This window comes from Mobula birostris, assembly GCF_030028105.1.
Source record: "Mobula birostris isolate sMobBir1 chromosome 11 unlocalized genomic scaffold, sMobBir1.hap1 SUPER_11_unloc_1, whole genome shotgun sequence".
Lineage (NCBI taxonomy): Eukaryota > Metazoa > Chordata > Chondrichthyes > Myliobatiformes > Myliobatidae > Mobula > Mobula birostris.
The window spans coordinates 236,418-263,293 of record NW_027274037.1 but is presented as its reverse complement, the minus strand read 5'-3'; the positions used below and the strand labels follow the sequence as shown (position 1 = coordinate 263,293).

Genomic DNA, 26,876 nt, shown 5'->3' with positions numbered 1-26,876 from the left:
CACGTCTCCACAATTGCCACATCCGTCCACGTGCCCCTGCTTCACGCACGGCACTGTGCCTCCCTCCGGCAGGCATTTCGCCGATCCGTTTCCTGTTTCACAACCAAGGCATAATCAGTACCCCTTTCCTTCCACGGCGCGCACACGCGCCCACCCACTCCACCACTGAGCCATGCCGGCCAAAAACGCACCTGCAGAGCAGTGGGGCACAGGGCCGCCGTCAGCCCGCGACACATTTCCCTCCTGCCGTGCCCTCCCTCCTGTTTCTACATCCGTGCACCCACCCCGCTGCAAAACCAGTCAGTCTGCTCAGGCGTCAGCACAGAGGCATAATGAAGGGCCTCGGCCCTTCTCCCTTTACTGCCCTCTGTACAGCTTGGCAGATCCCTCAGCACTCCGTGTGCACGTGTGTCTGTGACTCTGTGTGTGTGTGTGTGTGTGTGAGAGAGAGAGATTGAGTGAGTGAGTGAGTGAGTGAGTGAGTGAGTGAGTGAGTGAGAGAGAGAGAGACAGACCCTGCCAGATCCCTCAGCATTCCATGTGTGTTTGTGTCGGTGGGTGAGAGAGACAGAGACAGAGACAGAGAGACAGACAGACACACACACACACACACACACACACCCACCCACCTCCACACACCCCCGTGTGCACGTGTGTCTGTGACTCTGTGTGTGTGTGAGATTGAGTGAGAGAGAGAGACAGACCCTGCCAGATCCCTCAGCATTCCATGTGTGTTTGTGTCGGTGGGTGAGAGAGACAGAGACAGAGACAGACACAGAGAGACAGACACACACACACACACAAACACACACACACACCCACCCCCACACACCCCCGTGTGCACGTGTGTCTGTGACTCTGTGTGTGTGTGAGATTGAGTGAGTGAGAGAGAGAGACAGACCGACCCTGCCAGATCCCTCAGCATTCCATGTGTGTTTGTGTCGGTGGGTGAGAGAGACAGAGACAGACACAGAGAGACAGACAGACACACACACACACCCACCCACCCCCATCCACCCTGGTAAAAAAAGGTGGTGGGGGAGCAGGGGAGAAGACACCACTGTGTCCAATGATAGCCTGTGCAGACGCAAAGTCTACAGCTTCTGTGAGATGAAACAAACTCAAGCCACTCAACAATTGTAATTCCACACACATCAAAATAAAGGCACAGAGGTGTGAATGGCTGCACTTCAGCCTTCGGCTTGGAGAGCACACCCATTGTTTCTCCTCAGGCACACCTGTAGCTGACATCTTCCTATTCCCAAGCTTGCCAGGAGGCTTTTCTGCCCGCGGACTTTGGCCACGTCCACAAACCTCGTAACCGGTCTTGAGCGGCGCACGTGGCCTCTGCCTTTGTCGCCCGGTGCAGTCCCATCCGCTCGCTCCCTCCCGGAGAGGGCAGAGCCTCCGAAGGAGACCGTTCAGCTGGATGCGCCAGCCAGCTGGGGCACGCAAAGCCGAGAGGCGCGCTCTCTTTGCCGAGTGCAGGGACGCCCTTGAAGGGCCGAGCGGCCTGCTCCCACTCCCCCTGCAGACTTTTGTGCAGACAGGACAGCGTGACCAGCCTCCCACGACCAGGAGAGCAGTGCAAGTTGAGCCAGCCTCTGAGACCGACCTGGGAGCCAGCCGAGGAAGCCGGCAGCCTTGACGTAGGCAGTGTGCCAGTGACGTAGGCGCCCGTAGGTACGGCCCCACTCCCAGATGATTGGTGGATCACTGGCAGCTTTACATAGCCTCTGACAAGTTGCACTCAGGACGGACCAGGTAGGCAACAGCTGTCCAGCACACCCACCGATCCCAGACAACCTAGGGGAGAGCTGCCAGCGGGCCAGGGCAGCAAGGTCTTTGCCAGGCCTCCTGCTTCAATCTAAACACCAGAGGCTAGGCAGGATGTAGCCGACTCAAGAGGCCGCCTGCATCGCTTCTCGGCCTTTTGGCTAAGATCAAGTGTAGTATCTGTTCTTATCAGTTTAATATCTGATACGTCCCTTATCTGGGGACCATATATTAAATTGATTTTTGGAACAGGGAGATGGAATAGGGGCTTGCTCCGTCCACTCCACGCATCGACCCGGTATTGCAGTGCCTCTGGGAACGGTGCACTCCCCTTCTGGGGAATTTCAAAGTAGCAAAGAAAAGAAAAACGACGAAAGCTCCATCAGGCGGCGGCGGCGGCACAGCAGCACAGACAAGCATGCACGCACATGGAGAGAGAGGAGAGCTGCTTGCTCTACACCTCTCCTGTGTCTGTGTCTGTCTGTCGATACAGCTCACTCACTCACTCACTCACGCAATGTGCAGACAACTCAACAACAGCACGGGCATCATATCTGGGCCGTTTGGCTAAGATCAAGTGCACATCCGGGCTGCAACCAGATCAGGTGCTGCAGGCAAGGCAGCAACTTCATGAGAGATGCCCCTTGGCATTCATTCCTGAAGCAAACTGCTCAACCGGCGCACTCATTCTGATGCCTGCTCACTCGGCTGCTGCCTGCACCAAGCACAGAAGCAGAGTGAAGTGGAGCAGGCCGAAAGACCTTTTCTGTCCCGCCACACTCGCTCCACTTCTCAGGCTCAGGCTTCTCAGCTGCTCCTTGAAGCCAACGGAGGACGCGACGGACGGACGGACGGATGGACGGGCGGGCGAAGGAAGGAAGGAAGGAAGGAAGGAAGGAAGGAAGGAAGGAACGAACGATATCGAGTCACTGGCTCTGCTGCAATTTCACCAGCAGCCAGCCAGCCTGTCGGACAGGCAGGCTCGTTCAAGTGTGCCAGCAGCCAGGGCACGCGGACGGGAGGGAGGAAGGAAGGAAGGGAGGGAGGCATCCGATGGAGCCCGGCTACAGAGCAACGGGGCGCCGCCGCCGCCGGCACAACAGGGCCCGGTGCTCCTGCACCCTGCATCCTCCCCGCCTGCACCAGACTGCCAAGACTGCTGCTCTCCTGCCCAGACAGACAGACCAGCTACAAGCATCACCACCTAGCCATAGCATCAGCAAAACTCTGCCTACCTGCCCTGCCCTGGCCTGGCCTGGCCTCCTGGCCTCCTCTGATGCGTCTGCCTGCCCCAGGCCCAAAGCCCCGCCCACCGTTCAAGGTAAGGCAGAGGCACAACCCCCCACTCCACCCACTCAGACCTCCCCAATATACATCGGCAGTGCAGTGCATCTCTAGCCTCGCTCAGAATCACGTCCCAAACCCCAAGATCACTCAAACGTCTCATGCTTACACCTACCTACTCGGCGTCCAGCTTTGGCGCACGTCTCCACAATTGCCACATCCGTCCACGTGCCCCTGCTTCACGCACGGCACTGTGCCTCCCTCCGGCAGGCATTTCGCCGATCCGTTTCCTGTTTCACAACCAAGGCATAATCAGTACCCCTTTCCTTCCACGGCGCGCACACGCGCCCACCCACTCCACCACTGAGCCATGCCGGCCAAAAACGCACCTGCAGAGCAGTGGGGCACAGGGCCGCCGTCAGCCCGCGACACATTTCCCTCCTGCCGTGCCCTCCCTCCTGTTTCTACATCCGTGCACCCACCCCGCTGCAAAACCAGTCAGTCTGCTCAGGCGTCAGCACAGAGGCATAATGAAGGGCCTCGGCCCTTCTCCCTTTACTGCCCTCTGTACAGCTTGGCAGATCCCTCAGCACTCCGTGTGCACGTGTGTCTGTGACTCTGTGTGTGTGTGTGTGTGTGTGAGAGAGAGAGATTGAGTGAGTGAGTGAGTGAGTGAGTGAGTGAGTGAGTGAGAGAGAGAGAGACAGACCCTGCCAGATCCCTCAGCATTCCATGTGTGTTTGTGTCGGTGGGTGAGAGAGACAGAGACAGAGACAGAGAGACAGACAGACACACACACACACACACACACACACCCACCCACCTCCACACACCCCCGTGTGCACGTGTGTCTGTGACTCTGTGTGTGTGTGAGATTGAGTGAGAGAGAGAGACAGACCCTGCCAGATCCCTCAGCATTCCATGTGTGTTTGTGTCGGTGGGTGAGAGAGACAGAGACAGAGACAGACACAGAGAGACAGACACACACACACACACAAACACACACACACACCCACCCCCACACACCCCCGTGTGCACGTGTGTCTGTGACTCTGTGTGTGTGTGAGATTGAGTGAGTGAGAGAGAGAGACAGACCGACCCTGCCAGATCCCTCAGCATTCCATGTGTGTTTGTGTCGGTGGGTGAGAGAGACAGAGACAGACACAGAGAGACAGACAGACACACACACACACCCACCCACCCCCATCCACCCTGGTAAAAAAAGGTGGTGGGGGAGCAGGGGAGAAGACACCACTGTGTCCAATGATAGCCTGTGCAGACGCAAAGTCTACAGCTTCTGTGAGATGAAACAAACTCAAGCCACTCAACAATTGTAATTCCACACACATCAAAATAAAGGCACAGAGGTGTGAATGGCTGCACTTCAGCCTTCGGCTTGGAGAGCACACCCATTGTTTCTCCTCAGGCACACCTGTAGCTGACATCTTCCTATTCCCAAGCTTGCCAGGAGGCTTTTCTGCCCGCGGACTTTGGCCACGTCCACAAACCTCGTAACCGGTCTTGAGCGGCGCACGTGGCCTCTGCCTTTGTCGCCCGGTGCAGTCCCATCCGCTCGCTCCCTCCCGGAGAGGGCAGAGCCTCCGAAGGAGACCGTTCAGCTGGATGCGCCAGCCAGCTGGGGCACGCAAAGCCGAGAGGCGCGCTCTCTTTGCCGAGTGCAGGGACGCCCTTGAAGGGCCGAGCGGCCTGCTCCCACTCCCCCTGCAGACTTTTGTGCAGACAGGACAGCGTGACCAGCCTCCCACGACCAGGAGAGCAGTGCAAGTTGAGCCAGCCTCTGAGACCGACCTGGGAGCCAGCCGAGGAAGCCGGCAGCCTTGACGTAGGCAGTGTGCCAGTGACGTAGGCGCCCGTAGGTACGGCCCCACTCCCAGATGATTGGTGGATCACTGGCAGCTTTACATAGCCTCTGACAAGTTGCACTCAGGACGGACCAGGTAGGCAACAGCTGTCCAGCACACCCACCGATCCCAGACAACCTAGGGGAGAGCTGCCAGCGGGCCAGGGCAGCAAGGTCTTTGCCAGGCCTCCTGCTTCAATCTAAACACCAGAGGCTAGGCAGGATGTAGCCGACTCAAGAGGCCGCCTGCATCGCTTCTCGGCCTTTTGGCTAAGATCAAGTGTAGTATCTGTTCTTATCAGTTTAATATCTGATACGTCCCTTATCTGGGGACCATATATTAAATTGATTTTTGGAACAGGGAGATGGAATAGGGGCTTGCTCCGTCCACTCCACGCATCGACCCGGTATTGCAGTGCCTCTGGGAACGGTGCACTCCCCTTCTGGGGAATTTCAAAGTAGCAAAGAAAAGAAAAACGACGAAAGCTCCATCAGGCGGCGGCGGCGGCACAGCAGCACAGACAAGCATGCACGCACATGGAGAGAGAGGAGAGCTGCTTGCTCTACACCTCTCCTGTGTCTGTGTCTGTCTGTCGATACAGCTCACTCACTCACTCACTCACGCAATGTGCAGACAACTCAACAACAGCACGGGCATCATATCTGGGCCGTTTGGCTAAGATCAAGTGCACATCCGGGCTGCAACCAGATCAGGTGCTGCAGGCAAGGCAGCAACTTCATGAGAGATGCCCCTTGGCATTCATTCCTGAAGCAAACTGCTCAACCGGCGCACTCATTCTGATGCCTGCTCACTCGGCTGCTGCCTGCACCAAGCACAGAAGCAGAGTGAAGTGGAGCAGGCCGAAAGACCTTTTCTGTCCCGCCACACTCGCTCCACTTCTCAGGCTCAGGCTTCTCAGCTGCTCCTTGAAGCCAACGGAGGACGCGACGGACGGACGGACGGATGGACGGGCGGGCGAAGGAAGGAAGGAAGGAAGGAAGGAAGGAAGGAAGGAAGGAACGAACGATATCGAGTCACTGGCTCTGCTGCAATTTCACCAGCAGCCAGCCAGCCTGTCGGACAGGCAGGCTCGTTCAAGTGTGCCAGCAGCCAGGGCACGCGGACGGGAGGGAGGAAGGAAGGAAGGGAGGGAGGCATCCGATGGAGCCCGGCTACAGAGCAACGGGGCGCCGCCGCCGCCGGCACAACAGGGCCCGGTGCTCCTGCACCCTGCATCCTCCCCGCCTGCACCAGACTGCCAAGACTGCTGCTCTCCTGCCCAGACAGACAGACCAGCTACAAGCATCACCACCTAGCCATAGCATCAGCAAAACTCTGCCTACCTGCCCTGCCCTGGCCTGGCCTGGCCTCCTGGCCTCCTCTGATGCGTCTGCCTGCCCCAGGCCCAAAGCCCCGCCCACCGTTCAAGGTAAGGCAGAGGCACAACCCCCCACTCCACCCACTCAGACCTCCCCAATATACATCGGCAGTGCAGTGCATCTCTAGCCTCGCTCAGAATCACGTCCCAAACCCCAAGATCACTCAAACGTCTCATGCTTACACCTACCTACTCGGCGTCCAGCTTTGGCGCACGTCTCCACAATTGCCACATCCGTCCACGTGCCCCTGCTTCACGCACGGCACTGTGCCTCCCTCCGGCAGGCATTTCGCCGATCCGTTTCCTGTTTCACAACCAAGGCATAATCAGTACCCCTTTCCTTCCACGGCGCGCACACGCGCCCACCCACTCCACCACTGAGCCATGCCGGCCAAAAACGCACCTGCAGAGCAGTGGGGCACAGGGCCGCCGTCAGCCCGCGACACATTTCCCTCCTGCCGTGCCCTCCCTCCTGTTTCTACATCCGTGCACCCACCCCGCTGCAAAACCAGTCAGTCTGCTCAGGCGTCAGCACAGAGGCATAATGAAGGGCCTCGGCCCTTCTCCCTTTACTGCCCTCTGTACAGCTTGGCAGATCCCTCAGCACTCCGTGTGCTCCGTGTGCACGTGTGTCTGTGACTCTGTGTGTGTGTGTGTGTGTGTGAGAGAGAGAGATTGAGTGAGTGAGTGAGTGAGTGAGTGAGTGAGTGAGTGAGAGAGAGAGAGACAGACCCTGCCAGATCCCTCAGCATTCCATGTGTGTTTGTGTCGGTGGGTGAGAGAGACAGAGACAGAGACAGAGAGACAGACAGACACACACACACACACACACACACACCCACCCACCTCCACACACCCCCGTGTGCACGTGTGTCTGTGACTCTGTGTGTGTGTGAGATTGAGTGAGAGAGAGAGACAGACCCTGCCAGATCCCTCAGCATTCCATGTGTGTTTGTGTCGGTGGGTGAGAGAGACAGAGACAGAGACAGACACAGAGAGACAGACACACACACACACACAAACACACACACACACCCACCCCCACACACCCCCGTGTGCACGTGTGTCTGTGACTCTGTGTGTGTGTGAGATTGAGTGAGTGAGAGAGAGAGACAGACCGACCCTGCCAGATCCCTCAGCATTCCATGTGTGTTTGTGTCGGTGGGTGAGAGAGACAGAGACAGACACAGAGAGACAGACAGACACACACACACACCCACCCACCCCCATCCACCCTGGTAAAAAAAGGTGGTGGGGGAGCAGGGGAGAAGACACCACTGTGTCCAATGATAGCCTGTGCAGACGCAAAGTCTACAGCTTCTGTGAGATGAAACAAACTCAAGCCACTCAACAATTGTAATTCCACACACATCAAAATAAAGGCACAGAGGTGTGAATGGCTGCACTTCAGCCTTCGGCTTGGAGAGCACACCCATTGTTTCTCCTCAGGCACACCTGTAGCTGACATCTTCCTATTCCCAAGCTTGCCAGGAGGCTTTTCTGCCCGCGGACTTTGGCCACGTCCACAAACCTCGTAACCGGTCTTGAGCGGCGCACGTGGCCTCTGCCTTTGTCGCCCGGTGCAGTCCCATCCGCTCGCTCCCTCCCGGAGAGGGCAGAGCCTCCGAAGGAGACCGTTCAGCTGGATGCGCCAGCCAGCTGGGGCACGCAAAGCCGAGAGGCGCGCTCTCTTTGCCGAGTGCAGGGACGCCCTTGAAGGGCCGAGCGGCCTGCTCCCACTCCCCCTGCAGACTTTTGTGCAGACAGGACAGCGTGACCAGCCTCCCACGACCAGGAGAGCAGTGCAAGTTGAGCCAGCCTCTGAGACCGACCTGGGAGCCAGCCGAGGAAGCCGGCAGCCTTGACGTAGGCAGTGTGCCAGTGACGTAGGCGCCCGTAGGTACGGCCCCACTCCCAGATGATTGGTGGATCACTGGCAGCTTTACATAGCCTCTGACAAGTTGCACTCAGGACGGACCAGGTAGGCAACAGCTGTCCAGCACACCCACCGATCCCAGACAACCTAGGGGAGAGCTGCCAGCGGGCCAGGGCAGCAAGGTCTTTGCCAGGCCTCCTGCTTCAATCTAAACACCAGAGGCTAGGCAGGATGTAGCCGACTCAAGAGGCCGCCTGCATCGCTTCTCGGCCTTTTGGCTAAGATCAAGTGTAGTATCTGTTCTTATCAGTTTAATATCTGATACGTCCCTTATCTGGGGACCATATATTAAATTGATTTTTGGAACAGGGAGATGGAATAGGGGCTTGCTCCGTCCACTCCACGCATCGACCCGGTATTGCAGTGCCTCTGGGAACGGTGCACTCCCCTTCTGGGGAATTTCAAAGTAGCAAAGAAAAGAAAAACGACGAAAGCTCCATCAGGCGGCGGCGGCGGCACAGCAGCACAGACAAGCATGCACGCACATGGAGAGAGAGGAGAGCTGCTTGCTCTACACCTCTCCTGTGTCTGTGTCTGTCTGTCGATACAGCTCACTCACTCACTCACTCACGCAATGTGCAGACAACTCAACAACAGCACGGGCATCATATCTGGGCCGTTTGGCTAAGATCAAGTGCACATCCGGGCTGCAACCAGATCAGGTGCTGCAGGCAAGGCAGCAACTTCATGAGAGATGCCCCTTGGCATTCATTCCTGAAGCAAACTGCTCAACCGGCGCACTCATTCTGATGCCTGCTCACTCGGCTGCTGCCTGCACCAAGCACAGAAGCAGAGTGAAGTGGAGCAGGCCGAAAGACCTTTTCTGTCCCGCCACACTCGCTCCACTTCTCAGGCTCAGGCTTCTCAGCTGCTCCTTGAAGCCAACGGAGGACGCGACGGACGGACGGACGGACGGATGGACGGGCGGGCGAAGGAAGGAAGGAAGGAAGGAAGGAAGGAAGGAAGGAACGAACGATATCGAGTCACTGGCTCTGCTGCAATTTCACCAGCAGCCAGCCAGCCTGTCGGACAGGCAGGCTCGTTCAAGTGTGCCAGCAGCCAGGGCACGCGGACGGGAGGGAGGAAGGAAGGAAGGGAGGGAGGCATCCGATGGAGCCCGGCTACAGAGCAACGGGGCGCCGCCGCCGCCGGCACAACAGGGCCCGGTGCTCCTGCACCCTGCATCCTCCCCGCCTGCACCAGACTGCCAAGACTGCTGCTCTCCTGCCCAGACAGACAGACCAGCTACAAGCATCACCACCTAGCCATAGCATCAGCAAAACTCTGCCTACCTGCCCTGCCCTGGCCTGGCCTGGCCTCCTGGCCTCCTCTGATGCGTCTGCCTGCCCCAGGCCCAAAGCCCCGCCCACCGTTCAAGGTAAGGCAGAGGCACAACCCCCCACTCCACCCACTCAGACCTCCCCAATATACATCGGCAGTGCAGTGCATCTCTAGCCTCGCTCAGAATCACGTCCCAAACCCCAAGATCACTCAAACGTCTCATGCTTACACCTACCTACTCGGCGTCCAGCTTTGGCGCACGTCTCCACAATTGCCACATCCGTCCACGTGCCCCTGCTTCACGCACGACACTGTGCCTCCCTCCGGCAGGCATTTCGCCGATCCGTTTCCTGTTTCACAACCAAGGCATAATCAGTACCCCTTTCCTTCCACGGCGCGCACACGCGCCCACCCACTCCACCACTGAGCCATGCCGGCCAAAAACGCACCTGCAGAGCAGTGGGGCACAGGGCCGCCGTCAGCCCGCGACACATTTCCCTCCTGCCGTGCCCTCCCTCCTGTTTCTACATCCGTGCACCCACCCCGCTGCAAAACCAGTCAGTCTGCTCAGGCGTCAGCACAGAGGCATAATGAAGGGCCTCGGCCCTTCTCCCTTTACTGCCCTCTGTACAGCTTGGCAGATCCCTCAGCACTCCGTGTGCACGTGTGTCTGTGACTCTGTGTGTGTGTGTGTGTGTGTGAGAGAGAGAGATTGAGTGAGTGAGTGAGTGAGTGAGTGAGTGAGTGAGTGAGTGAGAGAGAGAGAGACAGACCCTGCCAGATCCCTCAGCATTCCATGTGTGTTTGTGTCGGTGGGTGAGAGAGACAGAGACAGAGACAGAGAGACAGACAGACACACACACACACACACACACACACCCACCCACCTCCACACACCCCCGTGTGCACGTGTGTCTGTGACTCTGTGTGTGTGTGAGATTGAGTGAGAGAGAGAGACAGACCCTGCCAGATCCCTCAGCATTCCATGTGTGTTTGTGTCGGTGGGTGAGAGAGACAGAGACAGAGACAGACACAGAGAGACAGACACACACACACACACAAACACACACACACACCCACCCCCACACACCCCCGTGTGCACGTGTGTCTGTGACTCTGTGTGTGTGTGAGATTGAGTGAGTGAGAGAGAGAGACAGACCGACCCTGCCAGATCCCTCAGCATTCCATGTGTGTTTGTGTCGGTGGGTGAGAGAGACAGAGACAGACACAGAGAGACAGACAGACACACACACACACCCACCCACCCCCATCCACCCTGGTAAAAAAAGGTGGTGGGGGAGCAGGGGAGAAGACACCACTGTGTCCAATGATAGCCTGTGCAGACGCAAAGTCTACAGCTTCTGTGAGATGAAACAAACTCAAGCCACTCAACAATTGTAATTCCACACACATCAAAATAAAGGCACAGAGGTGTGAATGGCTGCACTTCAGCCTTCGGCTTGGAGAGCACACCCATTGTTTCTCCTCAGGCACACCTGTAGCTGACATCTTCCTATTCCCAAGCTTGCCAGGAGGCTTTTCTGCCCGCGGACTTTGGCCACGTCCACAAACCTCGTAACCGGTCTTGAGCGGCGCACGTGGCCTCTGCCTTTGTCGCCCGGTGCAGTCCCATCCGCTCGCTCCCTCCCGGAGAGGGCAGAGCCTCCGAAGGAGACCGTTCAGCTGGATGCGCCAGCCAGCTGGGGCACGCAAAGCCGAGAGGCGCGCTCTCTTTGCCGAGTGCAGGGACGCCCTTGAAGGGCCGAGCGGCCTGCTCCCACTCCCCCTGCAGACTTTTGTGCAGACAGGACAGCGTGACCAGCCTCCCACGACCAGGAGAGCAGTGCAAGTTGAGCCAGCCTCTGAGACCGACCTGGGAGCCAGCCGAGGAAGCCGGCAGCCTTGACGTAGGCAGTGTGCCAGTGACGTAGGCGCCCGTAGGTACGGCCCCACTCCCAGATGATTGGTGGATCACTGGCAGCTTTACATAGCCTCTGACAAGTTGCACTCAGGACGGACCAGGTAGGCAACAGCTGTCCAGCACACCCACCGATCCCAGACAACCTAGGGGAGAGCTGCCAGCGGGCCAGGGCAGCAAGGTCTTTGCCAGGCCTCCTGCTTCAATCTAAACACCAGAGGCTAGGCAGGATGTAGCCGACTCAAGAGGCCGCCTGCATCGCTTCTCGGCCTTTTGGCTAAGATCAAGTGTAGTATCTGTTCTTATCAGTTTAATATCTGATACGTCCCTTATCTGGGGACCATATATTAAATTGATTTTTGGAACAGGGAGATGGAATAGGGGCTTGCTCCGTCCACTCCACGCATCGACCCGGTATTGCAGTGCCTCTGGGAACGGTGCACTCCCCTTCTGGGGAATTTCAAAGTAGCAAAGAAAAGAAAAACGACGAAAGCTCCATCAGGCGGCGGCGGCGGCACAGCAGCACAGACAAGCATGCACGCACATGGAGAGAGAGGAGAGCTGCTTGCTCTACACCTCTCCTGTGTCTGTGTCTGTCTGTCGATACAGCTCACTCACTCACTCACTCACGCAATGTGCAGACAACTCAACAACAGCACGGGCATCATATCTGGGCCGTTTGGCTAAGATCAAGTGCACATCCGGGCTGCAACCAGATCAGGTGCTGCAGGCAAGGCAGCAACTTCATGAGAGATGCCCCTTGGCATTCATTCCTGAAGCAAACTGCTCAACCGGCGCACTCATTCTGATGCCTGCTCACTCGGCTGCTGCCTGCACCAAGCACAGAAGCAGAGTGAAGTGGAGCAGGCCGAAAGACCTTTTCTGTCCCGCCACACTCGCTCCACTTCTCAGGCTCAGGCTTCTCAGCTGCTCCTTGAAGCCAACGGAGGACGCGACGGACGGACGGACGGACGGATGGACGGGCGGGCGAAGGAAGGAAGGAAGGAAGGAAGGAAGGAAGGAAGGAAGGAACGAACGATATCGAGTCACTGGCTCTGCTGCAATTTCACCAGCAGCCAGCCAGCCTGTCGGACAGGCAGGCTCGTTCAAGTGTGCCAGCAGCCAGGGCACGCGGACGGGAGGGAGGAAGGAAGGAAGGGAGGGAGGCATCCGATGGAGCCCGGCTACAGAGCAACCGCCGCCGCCGCCGGCACAACAGGGCCCGGTGCTCCTGCACCCTGCATCCTCCCCGCCTGCACCAGACTGCCAAGACTGCTGCTCTCCTGCCCAGACAGACAGACCAGCTACAAGCATCACCACCTAGCCATAGCATCAGCAAAACTCTGCCTACCTGCCCTGCCCTGGCCTGGCCTGGCCTCCTGGCCTCCTCTGATGCGTCTGCCTGCCCCAGGCCCAAAGCCCCGCCCACCGTTCAAGGTAAGGCAGAGGCACAACCCCCCACTCCACCCACTCAGACCTCCCCAATATACATCGGCAGTGCAGTGCATCTCTAGCCTCGCTCAGAATCACGTCCCAAACCCCAAGATCACTCAAACGTCTCATGCTTACACCTACCTACTCGGCGTCCAGCTTTGGCGCACGTCTCCACAATTGCCACATCCGTCCACGTGCCCCTGCTTCACGCACGACACTGTGCCTCCCTCCGGCAGGCATTTCGCCGATCCGTTTCCTGTTTCACAACCAAGGCATAATCAGTACCCCTTTCCTTCCACGGCGCGCACACGCGCCCACCCACTCCACCACTGAGCCATGCCGGCCAAAAACGCACCTGCAGAGCAGTGGGGCACAGGGCCGCCGTCAGCCCGCGACACATTTCCCTCCTGCCGTGCCCTCCCTCCTGTTTCTACATCCGTGCACCCACCCCGCTGCAAAACCAGTCAGTCTGCTCAGGCGTCAGCACAGAGGCATAATGAAGGGCCTCGGCCCTTCTCCCTTTACTGCCCTCTGTACAGCTTGGCAGATCCCTCAGCACTCCGTGTGCACGTGTGTCTGTGACTCTGTGTGTGTGTGTGTGTGTGTGAGAGAGAGAGATTGAGTGAGTGAGTGAGTGAGTGAGTGAGTGAGTGAGTGAGTGAGAGAGAGAGAGACAGACCCTGCCAGATCCCTCAGCATTCCATGTGTGTTTGTGTCGGTGGGTGAGAGAGACAGAGACAGAGACAGAGAGACAGACAGACACACACACACACACACACACACACCCACCCACCTCCACACACCCCCGTGTGCACGTGTGTCTGTGACTCTGTGTGTGTGTGAGATTGAGTGAGAGAGAGAGACAGACCCTGCCAGATCCCTCAGCATTCCATGTGTGTTTGTGTCGGTGGGTGAGAGAGACAGAGACAGAGACAGACACAGAGAGACAGACACACACACACACACAAACACACACACACACCCACCCCCACACACCCCCGTGTGCACGTGTGTCTGTGACTCTGTGTGTGTGTGAGATTGAGTGAGTGAGAGAGAGAGACAGACCGACCCTGCCAGATCCCTCAGCATTCCATGTGTGTTTGTGTCGGTGGGTGAGAGAGACAGAGACAGACACAGAGAGACAGACAGACACACACACACACCCACCCACCCCCATCCACCCTGGTAAAAAAAGGTGGTGGGGGAGCAGGGGAGAAGACACCACTGTGTCCAATGATAGCCTGTGCAGACGCAAAGTCTACAGCTTCTGTGAGATGAAACAAACTCAAGCCACTCAACAATTGTAATTCCACACACATCAAAATAAAGGCACAGAGGTGTGAATGGCTGCACTTCAGCCTTCGGCTTGGAGAGCACACCCATTGTTTCTCCTCAGGCACACCTGTAGCTGACATCTTCCTATTCCCAAGCTTGCCAGGAGGCTTTTCTGCCCGCGGACTTTGGCCACGTCCACAAACCTCGTAACCGGTCTTGAGCGGCGCACGTGGCCTCTGCCTTTGTCGCCCGGTGCAGTCCCATCCGCTCGCTCCCTCCCGGAGAGGGCAGAGCCTCCGAAGGAGACCGTTCAGCTGGATGCGCCAGCCAGCTGGGGCACGCAAAGCCGAGAGGCGCGCTCTCTTTGCCGAGTGCAGGGACGCCCTTGAAGGGCCGAGCGGCCTGCTCCCACTCCCCCTGCAGACTTTTGTGCAGACAGGACAGCGTGACCAGCCTCCCACGACCAGGAGAGCAGTGCAAGTTGAGCCAGCCTCTGAGACCGACCTGGGAGCCAGCCGAGGAAGCCGGCAGCCTTGACGTAGGCAGTGTGCCAGTGACGTAGGCGCCCGTAGGTACGGCCCCACTCCCAGATGATTGGTGGATCACTGGCAGCTTTACATAGCCTCTGACAAGTTGCACTCAGGACGGACCAGGTAGGCAACAGCTGTCCAGCACACCCACCGATCCCAGACAACCTAGGGGAGAGCTGCCAGCGGGCCAGGGCAGCAAGGTCTTTGCCAGGCCTCCTGCTTCAATCTAAACACCAGAGGCTAGGCAGGATGTAGCCGACTCAAGAGGCCGCCTGCATCGCTTCTCGGCCTTTTGGCTAAGATCAAGTGTAGTATCTGTTCTTATCAGTTTAATATCTGATACGTCCCTTATCTGGGGACCATATATTAAATTGATTTTTGGAACAGGGAGATGGAATAGGGGCTTGCTCCGTCCACTCCACGCATCGACCCGGTATTGCAGTGCCTCTGGGAACGGTGCACTCCCCTTCTGGGGAATTTCAAAGTAGCAAAGAAAAGAAAAACGACGAAAGCTCCATCAGGCGGCGGCGGCGGCACAGCAGCACAGACAAGCATGCACGCACATGGAGAGAGAGGAGAGCTGCTTGCTCTACACCTCTCCTGTGTCTGTGTCTGTCTGTCGATACAGCTCACTCACTCACTCACTCACGCAATGTGCAGACAACTCAACAACAGCACGGGCATCATATCTGGGCCGTTTGGCTAAGATCAAGTGCACATCCGGGCTGCAACCAGATCAGGTGCTGCAGGCAAGGCAGCAACTTCATGAGAGATGCCCCTTGGCATTCATTCCTGAAGCAAACTGCTCAACCGGCGCACTCATTCTGATGCCTGCTCACTCGGCTGCTGCCTGCACCAAGCACAGAAGCAGAGTGAAGTGGAGCAGGCCGAAAGACCTTTTCTGTCCCGCCACACTCGCTCCACTTCTCAGGCTCAGGCTTCTCAGCTGCTCCTTGAAGCCAACGGAGGACGCGACGGACGGACGGACGGACGGATGGACGGGCGGGCGAAGGAAGGAAGGAAGGAAGGAAGGAAGGAAGGAAGGAAGGAACGAACGATATCGAGTCACTGGCTCTGCTGCAATTTCACCAGCAGCCAGCCAGCCTGTCGGACAGGCAGGCTCGTTCAAGTGTGCCAGCAGCCAGGGCACGCGGACGGGAGGGAGGAAGGAAGGAAGGGAGGGAGGCATCCGATGGAGCCCGGCTACAGAGCAACGGGGCGCCGCCGCCGCCGGCACAACAGGGCCCGGTGCTCCTGCACCCTGCATCCTCCCCGCCTGCACCAGACTGCCAAGACTGCTGCTCTCCTGCCCAGACAGACAGACCAGCTACAAGCATCACCACCTAGCCATAGCATCAGCAAAACTCTGCCTACCTGCCCTGCCCTGGCCTGGCCTGGCCTCCTGGCCTCCTCTGATGCGTCTGCCTGCCCCAGGCCCAAAGCCCCGCCCACCGTTCAAGGTAAGGCAGAGGCACAACCCCCCACTCCACCCACTCAGACCTCCCCAATATACATCGGCAGTGCAGTGCATCTCTAGCCTCGCTCAGAATCACGTCCCAAACCCCAAGATCACTCAAACGTCTCATGCTTACACCTACCTACTCGGCGTCCAGCTTTGGCGCACGTCTCCACAATTGCCACATCCGTCCACGTGCCCCTGCTTCACGCACGGCACTGTGCCTCCCTCCGGCAGGCATTTCGCCGATCCGTTTCCTGTTTCACAACCAAGGCATAATCAGTACCCCTTTCCTTCCACGGCGCGCACACGCGCCCACCCACTCCACCACTGAGCCATGCCGGCCAAAAACGCACCTGCAGAGCAGTGGGGCACAGGGCCGCCGTCAGCCCGCGACACATTTCCCTCCTGCCGTGCCCTCCCTCCTGTTTCTACATCCGTGCACCCACCCCGCTGCAAAACCAGTCAGTCTGCTCAGGCGTCAGCACAGAGGCATAATGAAGGGCCTCGGCCCTTCTCCCTTTACTGCCCTCTGTACAGCTTGGCAGATCCCTCAGCACTCCGTGTGCACGTGTGTCTGTGACTCTGTGTGTGTGTGTGTGTGTGTGTGAGAGAGAGAGATTGAGTGAGTGAGTGAGTGAGTGAGTGAGTGAGTGAGTGAGTGAGAGAGAGAGAGACAGACCCTGCCAGATCCCTCAGCATTCCATGTGTGTTTGTGTCGGTGGGTGAGAGAGACAGAGACAGAGACAGAGAGACAGACAGACACACACACACACACACACACACACCCACCCACCTCCACACACCCCCGTGTGCACGTGTGTCTGTGACTCTGTGTGTGTGTGAGATTGAGTGAGAGAGAGAGACAGACCCTGCCAGATCCCTCAGCATTCCATGTGTGTTTGTGTCGGTGGGTGAGAGAGACAGAGACAGAGACAGACACAGAGAGACAGACACACACACACACACAAACACACACACACACCCACCCCCACACACCCCCGTGTGCACGTGTGTCTGTGACTCTGTGTGTGTGTGAGATTGAGTGAGTGAGAGAGAGAGACAGACCGACCCTGCCAGATCCCTCAGCATTCCATGTGTGTTTGTGTCGGTGGGTGAGAGAGACAGAGACAGACACAGAGAGACAGACAGACACACACACACACCCACCCACCCCCATCCACCCTGGTAAAAAAAGGTGGTGGGGGAGCAGGGGAGAAGACACCACTGTGTCCAATGATAGCCTGTGCAGACGCAAAGTCTACAGCTTCTGTGAGATGAAACAAACTCAAGCCACTCAACAATTGTAATTCCACACACATCAAAATAAAGGCACAGAGGTGTGAATGGCTGCACTTCAGCCTTCGGCTTGGAGAGCACACCCATTGTTTCTCCTCAGGCACACCTGTAGCTGACATCTTCCTATTCCCAAGCTTGCCAGGAGGCTTTTCTGCCCGCGGACTTTGGCCACGTCCACAAACCTCGTAACCGGTCTTGAGCGGCGCACGTGGCCTCTGCCTTTGTCGCCCGGTGCAGTCCCATCCGCTCGCTCCCTCCCGGAGAGGGCAGAGCCTCCGAAGGAGACCGTTCAGCTGGATGCGCCAGCCAGCTGGGGCACGCAAAGCCGAGAGGCGCGCTCTCTTTGCCGAGTGCAGGGACGCCCTTGAAGGGCCGAGCGGCCTGCTCCCACTCCCCCTGCAGACTTTTGTGCAGACAGGACAGCGTGACCAGCCTCCCACGACCAGGAGAGCAGTGCAAGTTGAGCCAGCCTCTGAGACCGACCTGGGAGCCAGCCGAGGAAGCCGGCAGCCTTGACGTAGGCAGTGTGCCAGTGACGTAGGCGCCCGTAGGTACGGCCCCACTCCCAGATGATTGGTGGATCACTGGCAGCTTTACATAGCCTCTGACAAGTTGCACTCAGGACGGACCAGGTAGGCAACAGCTGTCCAGCACACCCACCGATCCCAGACAACCTAGGGGAGAGCTGCCAGCGGGCCAGGGCAGCAAGGTCTTTGCCAGGCCTCCTGCTTCAATCTAAACACCAGAGGCTAGGCAGGATGTAGCCGACTCAAGAGGCCGCCTGCATCGCTTCTCGGCCTTTTGGCTAAGATCAAGTGTAGTATCTGTTCTTATCAGTTTAATATCTGATACGTCCCTTATCTGGGGACCATATATTAAATTGATTTTTGGAACAGGGAGATGGAATAGGGGCTTGCTCCGTCCACTCCACGCATCGACCCGGTATTGCAGTGCCTCTGGGAACGGTGCACTCCCCTTCTGGGGAATTTCAAAGTAGCAAAGAAAAGAAAAACGACGAAAGCTCCATCAGGCGGCGGCGGCGGCACAGCAGCACAGACAAGCATGCACGCACATGGAGAGAGAGGAGAGCTGCTTGCTCTACACCTCTCCTGTGTCTGTGTCTGTCTGTCGATACAGCTCACTCACTCACTCACTCACGCAATGTGCAGACAACTCAACAACAGCACGGGCATCATATCTGGGCCGTTTGGCTAAGATCAAGTGCACATCCGGGCTGCAACCAGATCAGGTGCTGCAGGCAAGGCAGCAACTTCATGAGAGATGCCCCTTGGCATTCATTCCTGAAGCAAACTGCTCAACCGGCGCACTCATTCTGATGCCTGCTCACTCGGCTGCTGCCTGCACCAAGCACAGAAGCAGAGTGAAGTGGAGCAGGCCGAAAGACCTTTTCTGTCCCGCCACACTCGCTCCACTTCTCAGGCTCAGGCTTCTCAGCTGCTCCTTGAAGCCAACGGAGGACGCGACGGACGGACGGACGGACGGATGGACGGGCGGGCGAAGGAAGGAAGGAAGGAAGGAAGGAAGGAAGGAAGGAAGGAAGGAAGGAACGAACGATATCGAGTCACTGGCTCTGCTGCAATTTCACCAGCAGCCAGCCAGCCTGTCGGACAGGCAGGCTCGTTCAAGTGTGCCAGCAGCCAGGGCACGCGGACGGGAGGGAGGAAGGAAGGAAGGGAGGGAGGCATCCGATGGAGCCCGGCTACAGAGCAACGGGGCGCCGCCGCCGCCGGCACAACAGGGCCCGGTGCTCCTGCACCCTGCATCCTCCCCGCCTGCACCAGACTGCCAAGACTGCTGCTCTCCTGCCCAGACAGACAGACCAGCTACAAGCATCACCACCTAGCCATAGCATCAGCAAAACTCTGCCTACCTGCCCTGCCCTGGCCTGGCCTGGCCTCCTGGCCTCCTCTGATGCGTCTGCCTGCCCCAGGCCCAAAGCCCCGCCCACCGTTCAAGGTAAGGCAGAGGCACAACCCCCCACTCCACCCACTCAGACCTCCCCAATATACATCGGCAGTGCAGTGCATCTCTAGCCTCGCTCAGAATCACGTCCCAAACCCCAAGATCACTCAAACGTCTCATGCTTACACCTACCTACTCGGCGTCCAGCTTTGGCGCACGTCTCCACAATTGCCACATCCGTCCACGTGCCCCTGCTTCACGCACGGCACTGTGCCTCCCTCCGGCAGGCATTTCGCCGATCCGTTTCCTGTTTCACAACCAAGGCATAATCAGTACCCCTTTCCTTCCACGGCGCGCACACGCGCCCACCCACTCCACCACTGAGCCATGCCGGCCAAAAACGCACCTGCAGAGCAGTGGGGCACAGGGCCGCCGTCAGCCCGCGACACATTTCCCTCCTGCCGTGCCCTCCCTCCTGTTTCTACATCCGTGCACCCACCCCGCTGCAAAACCAGTCAGTCTGCTCAGGCGTCAGCACAGAGGCATAATGAAGGGCCTCGGCCCTTCTCCCTTTACTGCCCTCTGTACAGCTTGGCAGATCCCTCAGCACTCCGTGTGCACGTGTGTCTGTGACTCTGTGTGTGTGTGTGTGTGTGTGAGAGAGAGAGATTGAGTGAGTGAGTGAGTGAGTGAGTGAGTGAGTGAGTGAGTGAGAGAGAGAGAGACAGACCCTGCCAGATCCCTCAGCATTCCATGTGTGTTTGTGTCGGTGGGTGAGAGAGACAGAGACAGAGACAGAGAGACAGACAGACACACACACACACACACACACACACCCACCCACCTCCACACACCCCCGTGTGCACGTGTGTCTGTGACTCTGTGTGTGTGTGAGATTGAGTGAGAGAGAGAGACAGACCCTGCCAGATCCCTCAGCATTCCATGTGTGTTTGTGTCGGTGGGTGAGAGAGACAGAGACAGAGACAGACACAGAGAGACAGACACACACACACACACAAACACACACACACACCCACCCCCACACACCCCCGTGTGCACGTGTGTCTGTGACTCTGTGTGTGTGTGAGATTGAGTGAGTGAGAGAGAGAGACAGACCGACCCTGCCAGATCCCTCAGCATTCCATGTGTGTTTGTGTCGGTGGGTGAGAGAGACAGAGACAGACACAGAGAGACAGACAGACACACACACACACCCACCCACCCCCATCCACCCTGGTAAAAAAAGGTGGTGGGGGAGCAGGGGAGAAGACACCACTGTGTCCAATGATAGCCTGTGCAGACGCAAAGTCTACAGCTTTTGTGAGATGAAACAAACTCAAGCCACTCAACAATTGTAATTCCACACACATCAAAATAAAGGCACAGAGGTGTGAATGGCTGCACTTCAGCCTTCGGCTTGGAGAGCACACCCATTGTTTCTCCTCAGGCACACCTGTAGCTGACATCTTCCTATTCCCAAGCTTGCCAGGAGGCTTTTCTGCCCGCGGACTTTGGCCACGTCCACAAACCTCGTAACCGGTCTTGAGCGGCGCACGTGGCCTCTGCCTTTGTCGCCCGGTGCAGTCCCATCCGCTCGCTCCCTCCCGGAGAGGGCAGAGCCTCCGAAGGAGACCGTTCAGCTGGATGCGCCAGCCAGCTGGGGCACGCAAAGCCGAGAGGCGCGCTCTCTTTGCCGAGTGCAGGGACGCCCTTGAAGGGCCGAGCGGCCTGCTCCCACTCCCCCTGCAGACTTTTGTGCAGACAGGACAGCGTGACCAGCCTCCCACGACCAGGAGAGCAGTGCAAGTTGAGCCAGCCTCTGAGACCGACCTGGGAGCCAGCCGAGGAAGCCGGCAGCCTTGACGTAGGCAGTGTGCCAGTGACGTAGGCGCCCGTAGGTACGGCCCCACTCCCAGATGATTGGTGGATCACTGGCAGCTTTACATAGCCTCTGACAAGTTGCACTCAGGACGGACCAGGTAGGCAACAGCTGTCCAGCACACCCACCGATCCCAGACAACCTAGGGGAGAGCTGCCAGCGGGCCAGGGCAGCAAGGTCTTTGCCAGGCCTCCTGCTTCAATCTAAACACCAGAGGCTAGGCAGGATGTAGCCGACTCAAGAGGCCGCCTGCATCGCTTCTCGGCCTTTTGGCTAAGATCAAGTGTAGTATCTGTTCTTATCAGTTTAATATCTGATACGTCCCTTATCTGGGGACCATATATTAAATTGATTTTTGGAACAGGGAGATGGAATAGGGGCTTGCTCCGTCCACTCCACGCATCGACCCGGTATTGCAGTGCCTCTGGGAACGGTGCACTCCCCTTCTGGGGAATTTCAAAGTAGCAAAGAAAAGAAAAACGACGAAAGCTCCATCAGGCGGCGGCGGCGGCACAGCAGCACAGACAAGCATGCACGCACATGGAGAGAGAGGAGAGCTGCTTGCTCTACACCTCTCCTGTGTCTGTGTCTGTCTGTCGATACAGCTCACTCACTCACTCACTCACGCAATGTGCAGACAACTCAACAACAGCACGGGCATCATATCTGGGCCGTTTGGCTAAGATCAAGTGCACATCCGGGCTGCAACCAGATCAGGTGCTGCAGGCAAGGCAGCAACTTCATGAGAGATGCCCCTTGGCATTCATTCCTGAAGCAAACTGCTCAACCGGCGCACTCATTCTGATGCCTGCTCACTCGGCTGCTGCCTGCACCAAGCACAGAAGCAGAGTGAAGTGGAGCAGGCCGAAAGACCTTTTCTGTCCCGCCACACTCGCTCCACTTCTCAGGCTCAGGCTTCTCAGCTGCTCCTTGAAGCCAACGGAGGACGCGACGGACGGACGGACGGATGGACGGGCGGGCGAAGGAAGGAAGGAAGGAAGGAAGGAAGGAAGGAACGAACGAAGGAAGGAAGGAAGGAACGAACGAAGGAAGGAAGGAAGGAACGAAGGAAGGAAGGAAGGAAGGAAGGAAGGAAGGAACGAACGATATCGAGTCACTGGCTCTGCTGCAATTTCACCAGCAGCCAGCCAGCCTGTCGGACAGGCAGGCTCGTTCAAGTGTGCCAGCAGCCAGGGCACGCGGACGGGAGGGAGGAAGGAAGGAAGGAAGGAAGGGAGGGAGGCATCCGATGGAGCCCGGCTACAGAGCAACGGGGCGCCGCCGCCGCCGCCGGCACAACAGGGCCCGGTGCTCCTGCACCCTGCATCCTCCCCGCCTGCACCAGACTGCCAAGACTGCTGCTCTCCTGCCCAGACAGACAGACCAGCTACAAGCATCACCACCTAGCCATAGCATCAGCAAAACTCTGCCTACCTGCCCTGCCCTGGCCTGGCCTGGCCTCCTGGCCTCCTCTGATGCGTCTGCCTGCCCCAGGCCCAAAGCCCCGCCCACCGTTCAAGGTAAGGCAGAGGCACAACCCCCCACTCCACCCACTCAGACCTCCCCAATATACATCGGCAGTGCAGTGCATCTCTAGCCTCGCTCAGAATCACGTCCCAAACCCCAAGATCACTCAAACGTCTCATGCTTACACCTACCTACTCGGCGTCCAGCTTTGGCGCACGTCTCCACAATTGCCACATCCGTCCACGTGCCCCTGCTTCACGCACGGCACTGTGCCTCCCTCCGGCAGGCATTTCGCCGATCCGTTTCCTGTTTCACAACCAAGGCATAATCAGTACCCCTTTCCTTCCACGGCGCGCACACGCGCCCACCCACTCCACCACTGAGCCATGCCGGCCAAAAACGCACCTGCAGAGCAGTGGGGCACAGGGCCGCCGTCAGCCCGCGACACATTTCCCTCCTGCCGTGCCCTCCCTCCTGTTTCTACATCCGTGCACCCACCCCGCTGCAAAACCAGTCAGTCTGCTCAGGCGTCAGCACAGAGGCATAATGAAGGGCCTCGGCCCTTCTCCCTTTACTGCCCTCTGTACAGCTTGGCAGATCCCTCAGCACTCCGTGTGCACGTGTGTCTGTGACTCTGTGTGTGTGTGTGTGAGAGAGAGATTGAGTGAGTGAGTGAGTGAGTGAGTGAGTGAGTGAGAGAGAGAGAGACAGACCCTGCCAGATCCCTCAGCATTCCATGTGTGTTTGTGTCGGTGGGTGAGAGAGACAGAGACAGAGACAGAGAGACAGACAGACAGACACACACACACACACACACACACACACACACACACACACACACACACACCCACCCACCTCCACACACCCCCGTGTGCACGTGTGTCTGTGACTCTGTGTGTGTGTGAGATTGAGTGAGAGAGAGAGACAGACCCTGCCAGATCCCTCAGCATTCCATGTGTGTTTGTGTCGGTGGGTGAGAGAGACAGAGACAGAGACAGAGAGACAGACAGACAGACACACAGACACACACACACACACACACACACACACACACCCACCCACCTCCACACACCCCCGTGTGCACGTGTGTCTGTGACTCTGTGTGTGTGTGAGATTGAGTGAGAGAGAGAGACAGACCCTGCCAGATCCCTCAGCATTCCATGTGTGTTTGTGTCGGTGGGTGAGAGAGACAGAGACAGAGACAGACACAGAGAGACAGACACACACACACACACAAACACACACACACACCCACCCCCACACACCCCCGTGTGCACGTGTGTCTGTGACTCTGTGTGTGTGTGAGATTGAGTGAGTGAGAGAGAGAGACAGACCGACCCTGCCAGATCCCTCAGCATTCCATGTGTGTTTGTGTCGGTGGGTGAGAGAGACAGAGACAGACACAGAGAGACAGACAGACACACACACACACCCACCCACCCCCATCCACCCTGGTAAAAAAAGGTGGTGGGGGAGCAGGGGAGAAGACACCACTGTGTCCAATGATAGCCTGTGCAGACGCAAAGTCTACAGCTTCTGTGAGATGAAACAAACTCAAGCCACTCAACAATTGTAATTCCACACACATCAAAATAAAGGCACAGAGGTGTGAATGGCTGCACTTCAGCCTTCGGCTTGGAGAGCACACCCATTGTTTCTCCTCAGGCACACCTGTAGCTGACATCTTCCTATTCCCAAGCTTGCCAGGAGGCTTTTCTGCCCGCGGACTTTGGCCACGTCCACAAACCTCGTAACCGGTCTTGAGCGGCGCACGTGGCCTCTGCCTTTGTCGCCCGGTGCAGTCCCATCCGCTCGCTCCCTCCCGGAGAGGGCAGAGCCTCCGAAGGAGACCGTTCAGCTGGATGCGCCAGCCAGCTGGGGCACGCAAAGCCGAGAGGCGCGCTCTCTTTGCCGAGTGCAGGGACGCCCTTGAAGGGCCGAGCGGCCTGCTCCCACTCCCCCTGCAGACTTTTGTGCAGACAGGACAGCGTGACCAGCCTCCCACGACCAGGAGAGCAGTGCAAGTTGAGCCAGCCTCTGAGACCGACCTGGGAGCCAGCCGAGGAAGCCGGCAGCCTTGACGTAGGCAGTGTGCCAGTGACGTAGGCGCCCGTAGGTACGGCCCCACTCCCAGATGATTGGTGGATCACTGGCAGCTTTACATAGCCTCTGACAAGTTGCACTCAGGACGGACCAGGTAGGCAACAGCTGTCCAGCACACCCACCGATCCCAGACAACCTAGGGGAGAGCTGCCAGCGGGCCAGGGCAGCAAGGTCTTTGCCAGGCCTCCTGCTTCAATCTAAACACCAGAGGCTAGGCAGGATGTAGCCGACTCAAGAGGCCGCCTGCATCGCTTCTCGGCCTTTTGGCTAAGATCAAGTGTAGTATCTGTTCTTATCAGTTTAATATCTGATACGTCCCTTATCTGGGGACCATATATTAAATTGATTTTTGGAACAGGGAGATGGAATAGGGGCTTGCTCCGTCCACTCCACGCATCGACCCGGTATTGCAGTGCCTCTGGGAACGGTGCACTCCCCTTCTGGGGAATTTCAAAGTAGCAAAGAAAAGAAAAACGACGAAAGCTCCATCAGGCGGCGGCGGCGGCACAGCAGCACAGACAAGCATGCACGCACATGGAGAGAGAGGAGAGCTGCTTGCTCTACACCTCTCCTGTGTCTGTGTCTGTCTGTCGATACAGCTCACTCACTCACTCACTCACGCAATGTGCAGACAACTCAACAACAGCACGGGCATCATATCTGGGCCGTTTGGCTAAGATCAAGTGCACATCCGGGCTGCAACCAGATCAGGTGCTGCAGGCAAGGCAGCAACTTCATGAGAGATGCCCCTTGGCATTCATTCCTGAAGCAAACTGCTCAACCGGCGCACTCATTCTGATGCCTGCTCACTCGGCTGCTGCCTGCACCAAGCACAGAAGCAGAGTGAAGTGGAGCAGGCCGAAAGACCTTTTCTGTCCCGCCACACTCGCTCCACTTCTCAGGCTCAGGCTTCTCAGCTGCTCCTTGAAGCCAACGGAGGACGCGACGGACGGACGGACGGACGGATGGACGGGCGGGCGAAGGAAGGAAGGAAGGAAGGAAGGAAGGAAGGAAGGAAGGAACGAACGAACGATATCGAGTCACTGGCTCTGCTGCAATTTCACCAGCAGCCAGCCAGCCTGTCGGACAGGCAGGCTCGTTCAAGTGTGCCAGCAGCCAGGGCACGCGGACGGGAGGGAGGAAGGAAGGAAGGGAGGGAGGCATCCGATGGAGCCCGGCTACAGAGCAACGGGGCGCCGCCGCCGCCGGCACAACAGGGCCCGGTGCTCCTGCACCCTGCATCCTCCCCGCCTGCACCAGACTGCCAAGACTGCTGCTCTCCTGCCCAGACAGACAGACCAGCTACAAGCATCACCACCTAGCCATAGCATCAGCAAAACTCTGCCTACCTGCCCTGCCCTGGCCTGGCCTGGCCTCCTGGCCTCCTCTGATGCGTCTGCCTGCCCCAGGCCCAAAGCCCCGCCCACCGTTCAAGGTAAGGCAGAGGCACAACCCCCCACTCCACCCACTCAGACCTCCCCAATATACATCGGCAGTGCAGTGCATCTCTAGCCTCGCTCAGAATCACGTCCCAAACCCCAAGATCACTCAAACGTCTCATGCTTACACCTACCTACTCGGCGTCCAGCTTTGGCGCACGTCTCCACAATTGCCACATCCGTCCACGTGCCCCTGCTTCACGCACGGCACTGTGCCTCCCTCCGGCAGGCATTTCGCCGATCCGTTTCCTGTTTCACAACCAAGGCATAATCAGTACCCCTTTCCTTCCACGGCGCGCACACGCGCCCACCCACTCCACCACTGAGCCATGCCGGCCAAAAACGCACCTGCAGAGCAGTGGGGCACAGGGCCGCCGTCAGCCCGCGACACATTTCCCTCCTGCCGTGCCCTCCCTCCTGTTTCTACATCCGTGCACCCACCCCGCTGCAAAACCAGTCAGTCTGCTCAGGCGTCAGCACAGAGGCATAATGAAGGGCCTCGGCCCTTCTCCCTTTACTGCCCTCTGTACAGCTTGGCAGATCCCTCAGCACTCCGTGTGCACGTGTGTCTGTGACTCTGTGTGTGTGTGTGTGTGTGTGAGAGAGAGAGATTGAGTGAGTGAGTGAGTGAGTGAG

General features: G+C 57.9%; 8 non-coding genes across 8 annotated transcripts; all 8 read left to right on the top strand.

Moving 5' to 3' along the window:
- The first annotated feature begins 1,917 nt into the window (after positions 1-1,917).
- LOC140192013 (U2 spliceosomal RNA) lies at positions 1,918-2,108 on the top strand. Its single transcript, XR_011883991.1, has one exon. It is a non-coding gene; the product is annotated as a U2 spliceosomal RNA (small nuclear RNA).
- Positions 2,109-5,171: 3,063 nt separating this feature from the next.
- Positions 5,172-5,362, top strand: LOC140192012 (U2 spliceosomal RNA). The gene has a single exon (XR_011883990.1). It is a non-coding gene; the product is annotated as a U2 spliceosomal RNA (small nuclear RNA).
- A 3,072-nt stretch (positions 5,363-8,434) lies between these two features.
- LOC140192010 (U2 spliceosomal RNA) lies at positions 8,435-8,625 on the top strand. Its single transcript, XR_011883988.1, has one exon. It is a non-coding gene; the product is annotated as a U2 spliceosomal RNA (small nuclear RNA).
- Positions 8,626-11,692: 3,067 nt separating this feature from the next.
- LOC140192008 (U2 spliceosomal RNA) lies at positions 11,693-11,883 on the top strand. The gene has a single exon (XR_011883987.1). It is a non-coding gene; the product is annotated as a U2 spliceosomal RNA (small nuclear RNA).
- A 3,067-nt stretch (positions 11,884-14,950) lies between these two features.
- LOC140192007 (U2 spliceosomal RNA) lies at positions 14,951-15,141 on the top strand. The gene has a single exon (XR_011883986.1). It is a non-coding gene; the product is annotated as a U2 spliceosomal RNA (small nuclear RNA).
- Positions 15,142-18,214: 3,073 nt separating this feature from the next.
- On the top strand, positions 18,215-18,405 carry LOC140192006 (U2 spliceosomal RNA). Its single transcript, XR_011883985.1, has one exon. It is a non-coding gene; the product is annotated as a U2 spliceosomal RNA (small nuclear RNA).
- Positions 18,406-21,484: 3,079 nt separating this feature from the next.
- On the top strand, positions 21,485-21,675 carry LOC140192005 (U2 spliceosomal RNA). Its single transcript, XR_011883984.1, has one exon. It is a non-coding gene; the product is annotated as a U2 spliceosomal RNA (small nuclear RNA).
- A 3,373-nt stretch (positions 21,676-25,048) lies between these two features.
- Positions 25,049-25,239, top strand: LOC140192004 (U2 spliceosomal RNA). The gene has a single exon (XR_011883983.1). It is a non-coding gene; the product is annotated as a U2 spliceosomal RNA (small nuclear RNA).
- Positions 25,240-26,876: the final 1,637 nt, after the last annotated feature.